Consider the following 17,422-nt stretch of genomic DNA (forward strand, 5'->3'; position numbering starts at 1 on the left):
TTTAGTTTTGCATCTTGAGTGCAAAGGAGTCCATGGGGAGTGATGTACATTTCTGATTAAGTAGAATTCTAGCTGTAGAACAAAATTAATCAGTTTTTCACTGAGCATACTCAACAGTAAGGGATATACTTCAAGATGAGCAGTGTTAGAGACTACATAATTACTTTTGGCTCTTTAAATTTTAAAATTATGGTAATTATCACACTTAAAATACATTTTATAAGTTTTAATATTAAAAATACAATTGAAATACAAGTGAAACTGATATTGAAACTCATGAAAATATGCTGCACTCACTAATTTTATTACTTTCTGATCTTCCTTTAAAAGTCCTAAGCTATTTGATTTTCCTGCCTTTCCCATGGGTCACTTTCCTTTTGCTTTATTGAATATCTTGCTTTGGATATTGGTTTTCCCAATATTAAGCTTTTGAAATACCATTCATTTCTTCCATCTCGTCATTCCTAATTATAACCATGGTGTATCAAACTAAGGGACAGTCTTTGCTTACAGTATTTATGCCTCCAACATTTGTGGTCCAGCGAGGGGTTCAGATAGTAAATTCTTTTTCAATTAATCCTGGTATTAGAGGTAGGAATGGTGTTGCCTGGTTGAACTGAACAGTCTTAATAACCTTATTAAAATATTTACTTTAAAATTGTTTATTTCAAGTCAACTCACAGATACTTTTTGAACTGTACTTTCCCCACAGTGAGGTTAGTGACTGGTTGTGACCTGGTCACCAGGATCATAACAGTGACACTGGGAATTCTGCCATTTGGGTGTTGCTGTTCCTTTGTGTGCAGCAGCCTTGGAGCTACTTTTAGTGGCATTCTCTGTGCATGTGTGGCGCTTTGAAACACGTTTCATTACATGAGAGGTCTTTAAGCCAAATGCTTAGTTCCAGCAGCTGTAAATGGTATCACTTTACTGTTTAGCAGTCTGCCTGTGGGATATTAGGAGCACTATCATTTTACTTTGAGTCCCTGTTCAAGTTTGGCCATTAAGAAATAGTATCAAATAATGAAAGGGATGGGATCCTATTACAGCTTAATAATAATGGAGCAAACAAAAACAAGTAAATATCTTTCTACAGGATTCCAATCAAATTAAAAGTAAAGGCTTACTATACTGTGGTGTGATACTTAAGAGCTAGTGATAGTCTTAATGTTCCAAAGATACATTACCAGGATCTGACTAGCATTTTGAGTTAACAGGAATGAGCAGCTTTTGTAAACTGAGAGGGTGAGTTGAATACTGAAAAACTAACCACAGAACACAGATTCAAACTTTCTAATACTTGGTCTAAATAGGAAAGATTTATCCAGATGCATTTAACATTTTGAGTCTGCAAACCTATGGATTTGTTTTGCTCCTAGCTGGACTTATAAGATTTGGGAAATCCTTCTGTTACAGCTGCCTGAGAAGTACTTTGAGATGTAGTTATGCAAGTCTAACAAAAATTAGGATCTCTGCACTGTCTTTGCTTTTTAAAATTAAACAAAGGAAATGCTTCTACTTGAAAGAGAGGAATTGCTTCATGTAAATCCAGACATCAGGGATTGAAGTCCTAGACCTTCAGAGCAAAGAAAGTGTAAGAAATATTAAGAAGCATAACAAAGTTTCTACAAAGTCGGTATTTTGTATCCAGTCGTGCGTCATTCAGTACTTAAAAGTTATGTAATACTGTCAATTATGAAAACAAATCCAGGAGGAATTTGAAGGCCTTTCATCAGAATTTTAAAACCATGATACCCTAAGGATTAATTCCCTAAGGAAACATGAACATAAGTAATGATGTATCTGCTGTTGACCTCTGAGAAAATATACAAGCTCCAATTAGATTGCATCTGGAATGTTTGTTCACACCTAAAGGATCAAAAAGATGAAAGATGGACTAGGTAGAAGGGCAGCAAGGTTTCTTAATCTGAGCTGTGGCAAGGCCCTTGCACGGTGGCTGTGGCAGCTCTGCCATGCTCTGCCCAGGCCCCTTGGTCCAGGGCAGCACTGCAGCTTCTCCCAGCCAGACTTCTTGAGGAAAAGGCTTCCCACATCTGTGCCTTCACACCAAGGAAGTCAGCTTTGCACAGACTAGTGCAGCAAGGAACTTCTTAGCTAATACAGCATGACAGTGGTTAAATCTCTGCTTTTAGTAGTTCTGCTGGAAGTTTCTGGATGATCTGTAGGTGTGTTTGCCAGTTTATGCATAGTTTTTTGTTTTTGTGATCTGATAAACTTTAAAAACTTTATGTATTTGACCTCTGTTTACTGTTTGTCTTAAATTCAGTTCTCCCTCTGCATTTATGTAGTCTGAGAGTCTACTCCTTCACCCCTGGCTTACCCAGATACTGTTCTTTATTTATGGTATTTAAAAATAGAAATATAGGAGCTGAAATACTAGGCAAACTGCTACCACTGCAAGTCAAGAGTTTATAATATTTTCAGTCGTGTGAAGGAAAGATTCATACTTTGTCTGAAGAAGTTACATGTCTGTTTTTTTCCCAGGTTTCCTTAAATAAATTAAGCTGTGTTTCTCATTGATACTAGTGCAGGGTACCTCACGACAATTTTGTGTGAATAGGTACTAAGTTCTAAATACACACCATTTCATTATGCATTATTCATATGTTGTGAATGTATGTTAATCTTCAAATACAACTTGTCTTTGGTGTTATCAGTGTCTTGTTTTATTTCTTTTTGAGTTCCATCTGGATTTTTTTCATTGAAAATTCTTTTCCAAAAGTCTTTCCCCTATAAAATATAGTGCTTTAAACTGAAACCTTTTATTTCCTGTCCCATCACACATTTCTTTGATTATGTTTCAGGGAAAATTTTTTTGCTCCCAAGGTGAGACCAATTCCAGACATGTTTGATAAAAATACCATTGGGACTGAGTCTGAGGCTGCCACTCGACTTTCTTTTCCCTTTGAGTTTTACCTCATTTGATTGTGTGTCGACTTCTTTGCTTTTCATTCAGCCTTGACTATGGGGACACAAGGATCAGAAATGTCATGTGGTTTATCATTACTATTTTCATCCTCATGGGAGGTGGACTCACCTTCCCTGGAGGTGTTTATGAAAAGATGGCCTGTGGCATTTAGTGCCATGGTTTAGTTGACAAGGTTGTGTTTGGTCATGGGTTGGACTTAATGATATCAAAGGTCTTTTCCAACCTGGTTAATTCTGTGATTATTATTACTAATACTAAGATCTGTCTTTTTCCTTCAGCTCTCCTTTTCAGAGAGGTGTAGAATTGACTTGGCAATCTGTCAGCAGTGATGTGCCAGACTGCGTTTCTGTCTGTAGCTGGGGCTGTGAGGTGGCTCAGACTCAGAATCCAGCAGCTGCTGCTGTGTGGGTGGGGTGGTGCCCAGGTCAGCCTCCTACTGCCCCTGATGGATGCTCTTCCATCCAGTGGGTGCATTGTGTGCTATTTTTTGGCATCCCTGTCTCAGGGGCTGCTGCTTCTCTCCTCCATTGGAGGAGAGCACTTTCTCTTTTGGAAATGAGCTTGTCTTGCTGGGTATCTGCCCAGGTGATTTGCCCAAGATGTGCAATCTGTGTGATTGAGCGAGCCTAGAGCAGGACCTGCTGAGGCAAAGCTGAGGTTGGATTAAGGTAACTCCTGAGTGGGGAAGAAACTCATTTAAAATATCATCAAAAACAAGTCTTGCCCTCTTTTTGATGAAGTTGCTTTTATATTCCTACTACTTCTGTTTGTTGTTGTGACTGTTTGCATCTTGTCCCTTAGGATCTTCTCCCATCACTCCCTAGATGAGTGATGTCTGAGATGCTGAATTGTATCTTCTTCTCCCTCAACTGATAGAAAATTACTTGCTCAAAAGAACAAAAAGTAGTGTTTTTTAAGGATTTTTTTCCATGTTAAGCACCTTTTCTGTTGATCAGAATTTTTAAAACTAGAATCAATCCGTGTGTTTAATTTCAGTTTATCATTAGAATGTTCTCACTCAGCTGGAAACTCCCAAGCTGGAGGAACAGACCTCCACTGTTACAGCCTGCCTGCCCTTTCATATATTAACATTTAATATTTTTGCTCCTGTGTGAGCTCCAAAGTCAATTCAAGGCTTCTTTGTAAAAGCAGATTTTGTCCACTGTGAGCAAAAGCTCATGACTGTCAGTGTGAAGTGTTCTTTCTGAAGTGTCAACAAAATGTATTTTGGCACAGAGGCCAGGTTGTTGAAAGCTGAGGGTTCACAAGAGGCCATGGTGGAGGTGAAAGGAGCCTCAAGTGGGATGTCAGGGCTGTGAGAGCAGAGGCAGGGGGATGAGAAAATTCAGTGAACTGGGAAAGGGCATGCAGGAATCTTTCAGAAGGTGAGGAGGAGGAGGAAGAATCACTTGTATCTCAGTTTTCCTCCTCCTCTTCTGCGTTATCCCCTACTACTTGTCTTGCTGGAATATTCCTCCTGACTGTTAATTATCCTGCACCCTACAGGAACAGATAAGTCAGGGTCTGCTCATGGGGCAGGGAATGGAGGATCTAAAGCTGCTCCTGGTGCTGGAGGAAGATCAGGCAGCAACCCCTGGGAGGAGTTTTTGTGGTCATGCTACCACCAAGGTGTTGGGAGCAGGGCAGTGGTGTCAAGTTGAGGGTGAAGTGAAAGCTCTTGAGCAGGAAAATATTCTTTCAGCTGTTCCTGACAGCTGCTAGCTCTGTCTGTGGGATGGCTTTGCAGGACAAGGTTCTGATTTATTGCATCTTGTTTGTACCAAACCAGGGGTAATCTAGTATTTATAATTATCTTTAGAAATTCTCTGACTTCTCAACAACAGGATTTAAGGTAGAAAAGGTAGTGCTTACTCTGATGCCATGCATTTTGTCCACTCAGGAGCTGTGGGGAGATGGAAGGACTTCAAAACCTGGGACTGGAATCTGAAAGATGCCAAGTATCCCAGGGCTGAGTGCCCTCAATTCCCATCAGTTGCAAGTTATACTGTAATTTGAGTTAATGGAGCAGTGAGCAGTGGGATTCAGCTGTTAGTCTGAGCTCCTGCACATACTCTGTACAGGAAGGGTCGTACTGGAGAGAAAGCAGATCTGTATGGCCAGAGGAAAAAATTCAAGGAGGGAATCCTTAATTTTTTTCCTAGGTTGTGTTGTGTTTCTATGGATGAAGAAGCACTTTGTGTGAGGTGGTGAAGCACTTTACTTGGTGAGAAAGATGAAGCATGAAGCTTCTTTATTGCCTACCATTCTGAGACATAAGAAGAGAAAATATATATGTAAGAAGAGAGACTAAGGTAAGGGTTTTGTGCAGTGACTGTTTTATCTTTCAGGGTATGGGGCTGGAGACAATGTCTGCTGTGTTTATCTTGTGCCACAGCAGGGAGACAGTCTCCTTTGCCTCTTCGGTAGCAGCAGAACTACAGTGGGCAGGAGGAAACACAAGTATCTTTTGTCTTTGCCTTTTATTTTTTTTTCTTTGAGCAAGGCTCTGACACAAAACTCACTATTGAAAATAAAATTCCATTAGAAACTGAGACTCCGTACTGGCAAGTAGCATCCTATGACTAAAGAGTAACCATTTCTTGAGAATTAAGATTGCTATTCAGCTGTTCTTTTGTCTCTATGGCAACTTTAAGCAGTAACAACAAAGCAGTAGGTGATGTTGTCAGCCAAAAATCTGTAATGTTCCAGGGATTGTTGATAGCAACAAAATGGATGCCAGTGCAGGGTCACTTACAGCCAGTAATTGATACTGCACCTATGGCTGAAGTATAACAGCATGGGACACTTTGAAGCAGAAAATACACCAGAGAAAGTAAGGTTGATGCAAGTGGCAGTTTTTATAAATTATACATGAGATCCTGCTTTAAAATTCAAAACTGTGGTTTACCTTCCCTAATGGAATGACTTGCATGAAAAGTGAAGAGCTCCTTGTATGTACAGTATATGCCACCTGGAGAGCAGCTCAAGCTTTCTTCTCAGTTTCTCGATGGAACAGAGAACAAGAGCTGCTTTAGAAAAGTGGAGTCAGCTCCTAAAGGCAATAAAAGTTGAAGTTCTCATCTAACTTCGGTGTTGATCTGGAAAAGGAAGTATGCTAAAAAGGAAAAAGCAATGCTTTTCTTAAAAATAATAAAATAAAAAGTGGTTGGGGTGGGATTATCATCAGTTTTTTATCTTAATCTCATGGTGTTGGATTTGGAGCTTTTACTAACATGTAAAATTGAAAAAAAATCAGGGGGAAAAAGCCAGGAGAAAGACTGAACACTGCTGAGACCAGTGCTGGAAACCAACTATGAGAGAAAAATTTTTAAAATGATGATTGATGTTAAAGCAGGGAGAATAGGAATTATAGTAGGTTTTATGTAGAGACATGCTAAATAAGGAAATCCATTCTTAAGAAAAAGTAGTGGCTGATGTGTTAAGTTAATGAAAATAAAACTCTATTACTTTGAGTAATTTTTGTCTGATATTTGACAAATCTATGTTAACTGCTGGTGCTGGATAAACTGTGGGAATTCTGCCTCTTAATATGTAGGTATGCATGTTGTCTGTGCAGTGTGTACCAAGACCCCTTTTACAATCTTGAATTAGCTGAATTTGAGTGCCACTTTCTCCAGTTAAAGTATTGTGTCAGTGCTCTGTACTTTGTCTCACTGCATTTACTGAATGTGGGGTTCCCCGTTGTTTGAACTGTTATCAAAGAAGGCTTTTCTCCTCCATGAGAAAGATGGAGGATGGAAAGAGCAACCAGCTGCTCTCCAGAGCTTACTTGGCAGCATCAAACAAACCCTGTTTTGATGCAGGCAAGGAGAGCTTCATTCACTGACAACAGCACAGGATACCACCTGATGTCTCTCTTAGACTTCAGAAAACTCATGTGGTCCTTGGTTATCTAAGGCTCCAGTTACACCTGCTTGTGCCCTTCTTAAATGAAGATAATGTTAGTGTATTTTATTCAATTTGTTGTATTCTAATAATTTAGCCTACTTGTACTAAGAAACGCATCCAACTTTTGCTTGAAGTTTGATTTCCTTATTTGTTTTCGTTTGTCTCAGATATTAAACTTTCTGAGCAGTCTTTTGGGTCTCATAGTGTATAGATAAACCCAAAGCATGCATTTAGTTCAAATCAAATAACAGAGTTTCTGAAGTTCCCAGTTGTTTAGACTTTGTTAATACTCTTAATGAAACTTATATTCTAACCTACATCATCATCAACCTTTCAAATGTCAACATATTGTGTAACAAAACCTAAGCTGAGCTCTTACAGCATGTATTCAATTTTTTTTTTTTGCTTAAAGTTTCTGCTGTACTGTTTGAGAACAGATCAGGTTAAGGGAACCACTGCAGTGATGTGATTAACAGTGAAATATTTCAAAGGAACGCACTGTTACAAGTTATTTATTACGTGCTGGAAACAGCTCCCTAACAGTCTTGTGAAAAGTTCAGTATTGGTTTGCATGAACTAATGAAATGTTTGTATTGCTTATTTTCTCCTGTGTTATTTGTTAAGTTTATACAAATGTGATTTGTATAAACTTGGTCCTTCAAAAGAAGGACCAATTAAGAAATCTTTGTAGTCAGCACTGATGTGCCTCTCTACAAGGGACCTCTTCCAGATCAGGGCTTGAACTTTGTGTGAAGCTGCAATGATGACAGCGTAATAGTTTCCAGGAAAGCTCCCAGGACAGCAGGCCACCATGGATGGGGTGGGGACCCTCAAAGCAAGGTCTCCTGCTTTGCTGTGAGAGCAAAACCTGGGCACATGGTGCTGAGGGGAGATACCAGTGGCATGGGGAAGAGTGAGGCACCCTGCATATTCTACCAGTTTTGCTGTCAGCACATCACTGATGCCAGCAACTAAGAAAACTGTTTGGGTTTTTTTTAATTTTTAACCTGCTTATTCATTTTTCTCATATGTTCAACCATATGTAAAGCAGTACAAGATGAGAGAATGGTGGGAATCTTTTTAAGAGTGAAATCAGCTTGGGAAAACATTCTTGATGAGATTGATATGGGTCACTGCCAGTGGGGGCTCTGTAGTTGCCAGGGCACTTAATGAAATAAGCTTTCTTTTAATGAGGGACAGGACAACAGCAGCTCATGAGACTGACAGGCTCCTTTTAGCAAGGTGGTTACGTGGCAGGTACTGGAGGTTTTTCTGTACCTGTTTGCTCTCCTGAGAAGGGCAGTTGTGTAGGTAAAGATGCCAAATGTATGTCTGCCATAGGAACTGAAGGCCACCAGGTAACTCCAGCCTGGCCTCCAACTGAGCAGTGCTGGCTTCAGTCAGTATCCGCTCAGGCTGGATTCTGTGAAGTCAAATCTGCTGACTTGATCAGTGAAATTTTGTATCCCAGTTTAGTCCTCTTTCCTTTGCTTGACTTTGAGGAGCATTTCCCTTTTGATGTATTGTACATGTTAAATCTCACCAATTCTGTAAGTTGTTCAATCTACAAGCAAAGCTGTTATTGTACTAAATTTCAGCCCTATAAATGCTTCTGAAAACTGAAAGCTGTATATAATTATCTTTTTTCTTTTTTTTCCTGTGATTTATCAGCAGTGACAATTTTCTTTGTAAGCCAAATACATATTTATACTTTTGTAACTCTGGCTTTTCCAGCATAAGCAAAACATGGAGCAGTGGGATTCCAGACCTTTAGGGGAAAGTGGTTGATATGCCTATATTGTTTCTTCATTAGACAGAACAGTTTTTTCTTGCTATTGAAGGATGATCCTTGAAATGCCTAAGCAGTTGTTATAATTCCATCAATTATTCTGCATCATTAACTGCTATCATCTTTCTAATTATTTTCCTCTATATTTTTTCTAAGTAATTAACGTTCCAGACTATGAGCAAGATCTTGACACTTGTCATTATTTTCTATCTAGTCTGCAAATATCACATAATCTTTCCCACCATTCCTTGAACTGTGATGTATATTCAGGATTTTTGTAGCTTCTTGTCAACAGATCTGTTAAAAGATTGTTGGGTTTTTTTTGAGATAAACGTGTATGGAGTATACACACAATTCTATGGAGCCAGTCTTTTTTTTTTCCTCTTCTCTGCCAGCTTTTCACTTACCTGTTCTTCTGTTCCCACTGTTTTGAGTGCTATTTATAGTAAAGTATTTTCAAATAATGTGGTGTTTGATTGACATTGTAGATTTAAGGTCTATTTCTTCTTTTATTTCATGTAGATGGATTGGTTGACTTGAGATTCCATGATTCAATGATCAGATTTTTATCAAAATGCTTTGATACATGTAGGAATAATGGCTGAAGCTTGCTACCACTCTAGAAAGAGTAAATATAACTTCTTGGATAGATGCAACCTTCTTGTGTTGCCACTTGCACAAATCCTAATGTCCCCAAATGAAAGCTCCTCCTGCTTTTTGCTGATTCAGCTCCCAGTGCAAGCTGGTTCTTACAGATGATGTAAGGGACGTGGCAACCAGCAGCTGTGCTCAGGCTGTTTTATCATGAACTTTGCTAGGAATGCATTATAAAACATTAGCATTTAAAATGAGATACAACTGATATTTAGGAATAAAATTTGTAAATCTTGTATTTACTGTGAAGATAAGCAATGCTGCTTTTGACTATGACGCACGCTTGTCCTTAATATGAAAATAAAAGTGTTCCATGAACAAAAGCTCCCAGTTCCATTACAGCTGTGGAACTTTCCATTTCATGTGCAGTGGTACCATGACTGTACAAATTGCTTTGACAAAAATAGTATTTATATGAAGTGGAAAATTCCACTTGCAGAGTGAGAGGGAATCTTAGCAACATTCTTTTCCCAGAATTTACAACTATTCCTGCATTGAGAACTACTAAATTATTCAATTGTCAACAACCAGATTTGACAGAACTGTTAAAAGTTTTTCTGCTTTACTTCTCCTCAGGAATAGGTACATAATTCCAGAATTAAAATAAACACTGTTAGTGTTTATATTGTCTTCTGCACTTCAAATGGAAAACACAGCAAGTACCATCAGAAAATAAAAATACAAATTTGAAACAGAAATAAGTGTTCATGTTTCTCTAAGCTAGAGAATTTTACTCTGTATAGAGATACAAAGAAATATACAGCTGTTTCTCTCAATTTCTATGTTATAATGTTAAGCTTTTGACAAGTCTGTGGAGGAAGGACTCACTTTTTTTGCTGTAAAATGGACCCAATAAAAGGCATTGCGTTGGGGTTCTCATTGATGTTAGCTGGTAACATATGCTTGTGGTTTTATTTGCTTCTGTGAAATTTTGTTTTATTGATCTCTTTATCAAAACTCATGATAAAACTTTCTGAAAGATATGGCATTCTTGAAATGAAGCAAGGCCGTGCTTGTACTTCATAAAATAAAAATTTGACACTGACTATCAATACCTTATTGCAAATTGTCTTTAACAAGTGCAATCATGGTTGCTGGTCATCTAATCCTCTCCTTGCCAGTGTAGAATTGCTTCTCTTGTACATACAGCGCTGTTTTATTCAGTCTTGATACAAATGCATGTGCTGTTGAGAATCTCAAAATCTCTTAGGAGATTATTTCCGCACTTTGGTTCAGCTAAAAAAGGCTGCCACCGTGAACATTAAATATCTCTCAGAATAATCTTGGTGTCAAGAAGCTTTCCATGATGTTCTGTTTTTCTCACATCTCTTTATTTCAGTTCTCTCTGTTCTCCAAAACCTTTCAGAATTCTTCACCTCAGAAGTCTTTTAAATACCTGTACCCCCTCTAGCCTCTGTATCTGTCATGTATTGTTCCAAGGGTGTCCATATTTAACTTTTTGTGTTTTCTAGACTTCCCAGAGCTTGCTTTACCTCAGTCTCTTTTCAATTTGTAAATCCTTTCCCAGTTAAAAGATACCTGCTGCTCATCACAATAAGCTTTATCAGAGATGGACTTATGAGTCCTTCCTTCATGTAAAGGACACAGGGACAGTTTGAGCTTTGTTCTTCATGCTGTGACCAGGTTATTAGGCTTCTATTAGGCTTTTTCCTCCTTCACCTTAATTGCTACTCAGGCAGGTCAGTCCCTTGCTCTTTCAACTCAGATATTATTTGGAAGCACATCAAGTGTTTTTACTATTTATACCTTTTTCTTATATTTCTCACTGCATGACCAAGGGCACTAAAAATTTTTCAGACAAAATGTCCAGATTTTTTTGTTTTCTGTATTTTTTTGTCTAAGTCTTTTTAACTCTGCACCACTGCCTGATAGAGTGGTTTATCAATCTATACCTAGCCCAACATACGAAGACTGGGTGGTTTTAGATTGATTTACAGATTTTCTCTGCTGTTATATTTGAGCATGTATGTACAGAAATAGATATAAAGGGCAATGCTCATCATGTTCAAACCTCTGTTCTTATAGGCACTGAAGTTTGAAATCTCCAAGTCAGCTGCAGTTTTCTGATGCTTGCCACACTGGAATCCAGTTGCTCTTATGATTTCTTCTTAATTCCCATTCAAAGTTAATTTTTTGTATTTTTCACAGTGGATCCCAAGAATGAAGTAATTTGCTGCAGGTGAGAACTCATTTCACAGGATGACTGTTTCTCAGTTTGTGTTGAAGGCATATTTACTCTTCTTTTTTCATGTTAAATGACTGCTTCTCTGAAATCCTTTGTTGCAAACAATGCTGTTAAAACTGGGGAGGGAGAGAAGAAAATGTTTATGGTTGCTTTGTATTCTGGCTCTGGTGTTGGGTAAGGACAAACCAATTTTTTTTTCCTTTTCTTTCTTTTTTTTTTTTTTAATTCCAGTTGAGGCATTAGTCACAATAATCATTTCATGTGTATTCCATAATTCAAGTGTGTTCCATAAAGCATTTAAGATATGTGACATACATTTCTGTTCTTTTATAATAGAAAAAATTCCAGTTGAGGCATTAGTCACAATAACCATTTCATGTGTATTCCATAATTCAAGTGTGTTCCATAAAGCATTTAAGATATGTGACATACATTTCTATTCTTTTATAATAGAAAACATATTTGAGGATTAAATTTCACTTTGCATGATTTTTTTTTGGTGCAACTTTGAAAAGTGTTTAATAGAAGATTTTTGAATTTTATGTCCAAAAAGGTGTAGAAGCTTGAAATTCTGTGCTGGCAGAAAACAGTAAGATTAAAAACTCTCTTTGCAAGGATGATGAAATGGACCTTAAATTTAAAAAAAAAAAAAAAAACAAGAAAAAAACAAAACAAAGTGAAATGGACCTTAAATTTAAAAAAAAAACCAACAACAAGAAAAAAACAAAACAAAAAAAATGCATGCAGAAAAGAACCCAAAGAAAACAAAACCCCAAACCACCAAAACTTGATATATATTGCATCTTTGAGATTTAGAATAATTTACCTTTTTCTCACAAATCTAAGCATTTTCCTATTGGCAAATGGACTTACTCTTGTATTTCCTCCAATCTCACTATATTTTTCAAATGGCTAAGAATCTTTTCTTTGGAACCAGCTAAGGTCATCTTGCATCTTCCTGGTCAAAATGCATAAAAGCAAGTTAATCCTAAGTTCAGTTATCTGATCTTCCTTCTGCTGACAGACATACACTGTAGTAATGGAGAAGTTTCTCCTAGACTCAAAATGAATAGTTCCACAGAACTGTTTTGAAAATTCTGGAAAAAGGACACAGAAATTACAAGGGTGTAGGTGCCACCAGTGGAGGTGGAGGGAGATCACTTCTGCTTCTCCTGGAGGTGACTGTATAAAAAAAAGTGGGATCCTTCTTCAGGTGATTGAACTGCAACTGCAGAATGCAGGTTCAGAGCTGTCTACTTGATCACCTGCTTGGGGAACTCCAGCTCCTGAATTAGGGACTTGGGTTAGAATCCTTAGGTTATAGGGCACTGAGTGTATTCTGGAGTATGTTTTCACTCTGAAAGGCTGTACCTACTGGGGAGATTCGTGGCATATTTTAAACCCATTCTGGAATGCATGATGAACTGTGAAACTGTCTGGTGCATCCACAGAAACATACCAGCCTTGACATTAACTAAGGAGCCAGTGTTTGATCCTTCCCTTGCAGATTTAGCATGCTAGTGTAGCAGATATTTATGTAAGAAGTTATAATTCAGACATCTGCACAGAGATGGAGGGAGAGTCCAGTAGAAGTGGTAATAGAGGACTGGGTGGGCTGTGATGCCCTCCCTGCACTCCACGTCACTCTGCACAGCTCCTTGCTGGGTTCCTCCTACAGGTTCTGCCCTGTGGAATGTCAGTTGTTCTTTCCAGTCAGTGCTGGCATGTGTCATGCCCTCAGTGGGTTCCTCTGTGCAGCACTTTGAGAACTATTAGTCAGCAAAGAGCGTGCAGCACTTTCTGTGGATGTGGATCAAACTGACTACATGAAACTGGTAACAAATACTTTGGTACCTTGTCTTGCTATTGCTTTGCACTGGGGGAGATTCACTGTGGTGTCTGACCTGGCAGCTGCTGCTTCTACACAGAGCTCCTCCAGCTGAAGTTTTTCAGCCAAATTTCACACTTGTACTGCTGCTAATCCTGGTGATTCTCTGGACTTAAAAGGAATGATGACAGATTTGCACCAGGGTAATAGATCCATGTTTGAATTATTTGCCAGAGTTTTTTATATCACACATCATAGCCCCAGATCTCATGTTTATAAAAGCAAGCTTGCTTCTCTTGATTTTGAAAATATGGGCAATTAAAAGGGAAAAGCAGTTATAATACAAAGTATTCTTAAAGATTTCTTTGTCTCTAAACATACACTCATCAAATGCCTTCAACTGTGACTTCAAAATCTTACATGAATAATTCTTTCTCGGCAGTTATATTACAAAGTATTTTTAAAGATTTCTTTGTCTCTAAACATCAAATGCCTTCAACTGTGACTTCAAAATCTTACATGAATAATTCTTTCTCCAAGACTCTGGGTAGCATTTCAGTGTTTTTACTTTCCCTTTTGCTGGGAGTGGTATTGTAGCTAATAGAAACATCACTGGGGTTGGAAGCCACGCCTTGGCAATAGCAGTATTTTTCTTCCTTTGTGATTTTTGCCTTTTCTTTCCACTTCACAAAACCTAAACACCCTTTCTTTGAATGATATAGTTTCAACTCTCATTGTTAAGTTTGAATATTTTAGAAATACAAAGTCATATTTCAAACCATATGCTTTCTGTTAAGTGTGCATTGCCTTTCAGTCAGAAAATCCTCTCTTCGGTGTTGCCAATCACAAAGTATGAAGTGAGGTTAGAGATGTGTGGTACTCTTGAGAATTAATAAGAGTGTTTTGAATGTGAATTTGAAGCCCAGTGATTGGGAATTTTAGCACATTCTTAAATCAGGCAGCAGAACAGGGAGGAAAAAAAAGTGAAGGGCTCCTTGCTTCTGTCTTACTACTCAGAATTACAGGCTCAATTATTTAGCACAGTATATAACTGGGGATTTAGAAGTGAGAAGGAAATATGCTACCTGTTCCAGGAGGCAAGCTGGAGTCCTTCTGATGCTTAGATTCATCTTTAAACTAGCATTTAGGATACTGGATATGAAGTACTGATTATTGCTTTTGAAATTAGAATGAAATCTTACACTTATTTTTAAGATAGCGAAACCCATTATTTATTAGAACTGAGGAGCTGAGGTGCTGCTTTTTAGTAGAAGAAAAAATGACAGAATAGCCATCTTGCCTGGTTTTTAATTATGCAGCAAAATGTTGCAACATAACTCACCAAACAACCAGTAGTGAAAGCAGTTCTGAAAAGAGGATGGAGGGTTTTTTTCTGTAAGATATCCTTATCAGGATATTTCTTTTTGTCAAGCATACTGTAAGGGTTTGAAAGTTCTTCTAAAGAAACCCTAATAAGAAGGCAGCTGCAAACTGTCTCATGGCAGAGGCAAGTCAGGAAATGTAGCAAGAATAATTTGGCTAAACTATAAAATTCCTACAGACTCAAGCACAAGAGCTGTATGTAGGGATAGGAAATGGAAATGGGTTTTAAGTTGCTAAGAATGGTGAAGAAAGAGCAACATGAATGTGTAGGGGAAAAAAATAGAAAATAAAATAACACTGAAAACATCAAACATAAAGAAATCTTTTTCTAAGTGCACTTGCAATACTTACGGGATACCAAATTAAAATTTGGATTGTTTGGATTGTCAGATAAAACCAAAAGTTTGGGTTGCATGGAGCCAGTTTGTAATTACATTTTGTTGGAAATATCAGTTATGTTCATGTGACAGTTGCCAATATAAACAAAAAAAAGCCTGCAAGACCAGGTCAGAGTGTATCGGTGAACCAGAATCTTCAGCGCACTGGCTCTGACAGACACACGACAAGGATACTTGCACGGATGAAAATGCAGATCTGTGGTACTTGTAAAAGAGGCTCTAGAGCAGTGAGAGAGCTGATGGGGTCACAGTAATTTTAAAAGAGAAGAAAAAACTAAGTTTAAGATCTAATAGGTTATGTTCCCTTTGAAGAAAAGGAAAAATTAATTATGCCAAAGTATATAAAGGAAATCAGGAGCTGAGTAATGACCAATGGAGCATATGAGCAGGAATCCCTATTCTGGGAATGCAGGACTGAATTGCTGTGTTCATAAGGTGAACTTGAGTTAACACTGCCGTGTTGTCAGCTTAAACAGGTACCATCCTGAGAGAAATAACCAGAAACACAATGTGGCAGGCATGAAATTTGACTGTTACACTGCAGGCAAGATGAGGGCTAGTTCAGATGAGTCTGGATGGCAATAAAATACATTGATGCTCATCAAAAGTTTTTCTTTTCTGCTGCCACCAACTTGGTACTCTCTGTTTCCCAACCATGACTTCAGCTTGACCAGCTCACTGGGCTGCTTGAAGGCAAGTTTCTCTTTTGTTGGTTTGTGTTTGTTTGCAACTGGTCTGAGTCCCTGCGCTGGCTCAAGGGGAGTGCTAGGAGAAGAGGAGCAGTGAGGCTGCCCAGCCTGCTCCTGGTGCCATCCTGGAAAGCAGATACAGGCTGCACAGTACATTTTCAGAAAATGCTTTCAGATTCTCTTTGTCTTTATTTTCAGCATAGAGTTTGATTAATTAAATTTAGTTTGTTAAATAAATCCTGTTAAAGTGATATCATTTAGTCTCTGAGAAACTAGAAGAAAAAAGAAGCCTTTTTTTGAAAGGCTTATATCAGTTGAAGTACTGTTCAGTCAGTTCAAATGTTAGGATAAAAAAAAATTCTGGTTTGGTTCAATCTCAATTTAATTTAACAGAAACATTCTCTTACCTGCTTCTCTTTTTCTGTTTTTTTTCTTCTCTCTTTCTGAAGGTAAGCTGAGGGTAGAATTGTCAAAGTTCATATCATGCATTCTTTCAAAACAAAACAGCCTTAAAAGTCTTTATGTCTCAGCCTTGGCAGGGCTGGAGCACTGCTGCACCCCACAGCAAAATAAGGTTTTTGGTCAGATACTGGTGTCTAATTAATGTTCAATAACGTAACAAATGTGGTGGTCTGGGCTAGAAGATCTGTTAATTTGAAATCTATTGTCTTCCTTCTCCCTTTATAAATAGAGGATAGATAGCATATATGTTAGTTTTATAAATTTTCAAGTTCTACTCATCAGTGCTGACTTTGAGAATAAGTAAAGCAGTGCACCTTAATTCAAGAGAGACAGGATTTGTGGACTTTGATCTTCTGAATGCCATGACCCCATGCTGTCTGTAACCCTGTGCTCAGAGGTCCCCTTTTATGAACTCTTCAAAAAATTCAGACACCATTTCTTTTCATTTTTTTGTTTCTTTCTTCTCCCAGAAGTTATTTTAAATGCAGCTCTGTAGCAGACAGCTAGCTAGCAACCCTTTTAAGTTTAATTCTGAGGAGCCAGTGAAATTTAGTTTATCAGTCTTTTAGGTTATATTTTCATGTCAAATAGCAGTCTGCCCTCCTTCCAGGGTCAAGTTGCAAAAAACTCACATAATCAGAGAGTATTCTGAGTAGGAAAGGACCTACAGGGATCATCAAAGTCCAGCTCCAGCTCCTGCACAGGACAGCCCCAAGAATCAGGGGGCACATTTCAGACACACAGTGTGCTCTTCTCACAGATCATCAAAGCTAAACACACAATTACAACAGCCCAGGTTTGTTCAGGCTTGATAGTTGCTCACTATTTCACAGCACCCGAAGTCACAAAAGAGCACCATGTTGAAATGAAATTATTATTTACCTGAGACTTAGCTGTTTGTTTATATGTGTATATGTATATATTGAAGTGCTGCAGAGGTGGTGGATTATACCCTTAGTGACTTAACTAAGTACCATGGCACTGATTAATACTGGGAAGCCTTTACAGGACTACATGGACTGTGTTTTATTTTACTTTCTGGCTTGCTAAAATCATTCATGATTGTGTGTCACAGCAAAAACATATGAAGCTTCTGAATATTGTAAGCACTGGTAAATTTGTAGTACTTGCCTTCCTTTGGTGAATGACCTACC

At 38.2% G+C, this 17,422-nt stretch overlaps 1 protein-coding gene across 13 annotated transcripts in view; it reads left to right on the forward strand.

The window, feature by feature from the left end:
• ZNF385B (zinc finger protein 385B) overlaps window positions 1–17,422 on the forward strand; it is a 158,610-nt gene that overhangs the window by 76,176 nt on the left and 65,012 nt on the right. Inside the window, exon 1 of one of the 13 annotated variants that reach the window (XM_039702544.1) lies at window positions 5,180–5,262. The exons of 11 other annotated variants lie outside the window; for them this stretch is intronic. The gene's annotated coding sequence lies outside the window, so the exon portion shown is untranslated. Of the gene's footprint in view, window positions 1–5,179; window positions 5,263–11,365; window positions 11,503–17,422 lie in introns of those variants that run through there. One more of the 13 variants, XM_039702496.1, reaches the window with a different exon arrangement.

The sequence above is a fragment of the Passer montanus genome, unplaced genomic scaffold, assembly GCF_014805655.1.
Source record: "Passer montanus isolate IOZ18808 unplaced genomic scaffold, ASM1480565v1 scaffold1, whole genome shotgun sequence".
In the NCBI taxonomy this organism is placed as follows: domain Eukaryota; kingdom Metazoa; phylum Chordata; class Aves; order Passeriformes; family Passeridae; genus Passer; species Passer montanus.